Here is a 2,500-nt window from a genome sequence, read left to right on the forward strand (position 1 = left end):
TGAACACCGGAGACAGCTGGTCAGCGCAGTGCCTGAGGGTGGCTGGAGAGACAGAGTCCGGCCCGGCTGCTTTGCGTGGATTCTGCCTCTTGAAAAGCCCATTAACTTCTCCCTCCTGAAAGGAGAGAGTCGTTTCTGTAGTATGGGTGGGGGATGGGGCCTCTTGGGTGGGAAGGGGTGGTTCAGGACAGTCCAATTGTCTTTCAAATCTACGGTAGAACTCGTTCAGGTCGTTGGCTAGGCGGGAGTCGTTAGTGGTGTGGGGCGCTCTGGGTTTGTAGTTGGTGATGTGCCTGAGCCCTTTGGCAGACAGAAGCAGCGTCGTTAGTAGAGAACTGGTGTTTTAGTGTCTCTGAGTACAGTCGTTTAGCCTCTCTCACCGCTTTGCTAAACCTGTTCTTCGACTCCTTGAATCTGTCTCTATCCCCACTCCTAAACGCTTCCTCCTTCTCCAACCTCAACCTTTTGAGCTTTGCTGAGAACCAGGGCTTGTTGTTGTTAAAGTTCACCCTGGTACGTGTTGGGATACAGCAGTCCTCACAGAAGCTGATGTACACAGCCTCTGTGAGTTCATCCATACTATTGGTAGCAGTCGTGAACATATCCCAGTCAGTACAGTCTAAGCACGCCCGCAAATCTTCCACAGCCTCACTGGTCCACTGTTTAGATGTCCTCACAGCAGGTTTACAGAGTTTTAGTTGCTGCCTGTATGCACGAATCAGGTGGACCAAGGGAGTTCTGTGCGAGCCGAACAGCCCCGTGACCCACAAGAGAAACATCCCCGCCAAATTCGAGCGTTTGACGGGGTCTATCCGTGAAAAAATATTCACGTTTTTGAGTGCACATGCATTTCTGCTGCAAATGCCTCTGGAAGTTTCATGCCGTTCGTATGCCAATTGTGGCAACACGAAAATGACCCGTTTTCCCATTCCGAGGGATGTCTGTGCGACCCTAACAGCCCCGTGAGCCACAAGAGACACATCCCCGCCAATTTCTAGCGTTTCACGGGGTCTATCCGTGAAAAATATAGACGTTTTTGAGTGCACATGCATTTCTGCTGCAGATGCCTCTGGAAGTTTCATGCCGTTCGTACGCAATGTGGCAACACGAAAATGACCCCTTTTCCCATTCCGAGGGATTTCTGTGCGACCCTAACTAACAGCGCCCGTGAGCCACAAGAGAGACATCCCCGCCAATTTATAGCGTTTCACGGGGTCTATCCGTGAAAAATATAGACGTTTTTGAGTGCACATGCATTCCTGCTGCAAATGCCTCTGGAAGTTTCATGCCGTTCCTATGCAATGTGGCCACACAAAAATGACCCGTTTTCCCATTCCGAGGCATTTCTGTGCGACCCTAACAGCCCCGTGAGCCACAAGAGAGACATCCCCGCCAACTTCTAGCGTTTGACGGGGTCTATGCGTGAAAAATATTAAAATTTTTGAGTGCACGTGCCTTTCTGCTGCAAATGCCTCTGGAAGTTTCATGGCGTTCCTATGCAATGTGGCAACACGAAAATGACCCCTTTTCCCATTCCGAGGGAGTTCTGTGCCACCCTAACAGCCCCGTGAGCCACAAGAGACACATCCCCGCCAATTTCTAGCGTTTCACGGGGTCTATCCGTGAAACATATAGAAGTTTTTGAGTGCACATGCATTCCTGCTGCAAATGCCTCTGGAAGTTTCATGCGGTTCGTACGCAATGTGGCAACACGAAAATGACCCGTTTTCCCATTCCCAGGGATTTCTGTGCGACCCGAACAGCCCCGTGAGCCACAAGAGACACATCCCCGCCAATTTCTAGCGTTTCACGGGGTCTATCCGTGAAAAATATCAATTTTTTTTTGACTGCACATGCATTTCTGCTGCAAATGCCTCTGGAAGTTGCATGCGGTTCGCATGCAATGTGGCGACACGAAAATGACCCGTTTTCCCATTCCGAGGGATTTCTGTGCCACCCTAACAGCCCCGTGAGCCACAAGAGACACATCCCCGCCAATTTCTAGCGTTTCACGGGGTCTATCCGTGAAAAATAATCAATTTTTTGACTGCACATGCATTTCTGCTGCAAATGCCTCTGGAAGTTTCATGCGGTTCGCATGCAATGTGGCGACACGAAAATGACCCGTTTTCCCATTCCGAGGGATTTCTGTGCCACCCTAACAGCCCCGTGAGCCACAAGAGAGACATCGCCGCCAATTTCTAGCGTTTCACGGGGTCTATCCGTGAAAAATATTCACTTTTTTGACTGCACATGCATTCCTGCTGCAAATGCCTCTGGAAGTTTCATGCCGTTCGCATGCAATGTGGCAACACGAAAATGACCCGTTTTCCCATTCCGAGGGATTTCTGTGCCACCCTAACAGCCCCGTGAGCCACAAGAGACACATCCCCGCCAATTTCTAGCGTTTCACGGGGTCTATCCGTAAAAATGTAGCACGCACCAAAACGAGAAAAGATTTCCATCGCACCTGCACTATTGTATGGACAATGGTAACCTC

The sequence above is a fragment of the Petromyzon marinus genome, unplaced genomic scaffold (assembly GCF_048934315.1).
Source record: "Petromyzon marinus isolate PM22_M1 ecotype Great Lakes invasive population unplaced genomic scaffold, UKy_Petmar_22M1.pri1.0 PM_G_Scaffold_18, whole genome shotgun sequence".
Classification (NCBI taxonomy): Eukaryota; Metazoa; Chordata; class Hyperoartia; order Petromyzontiformes; family Petromyzontidae; genus Petromyzon; species Petromyzon marinus.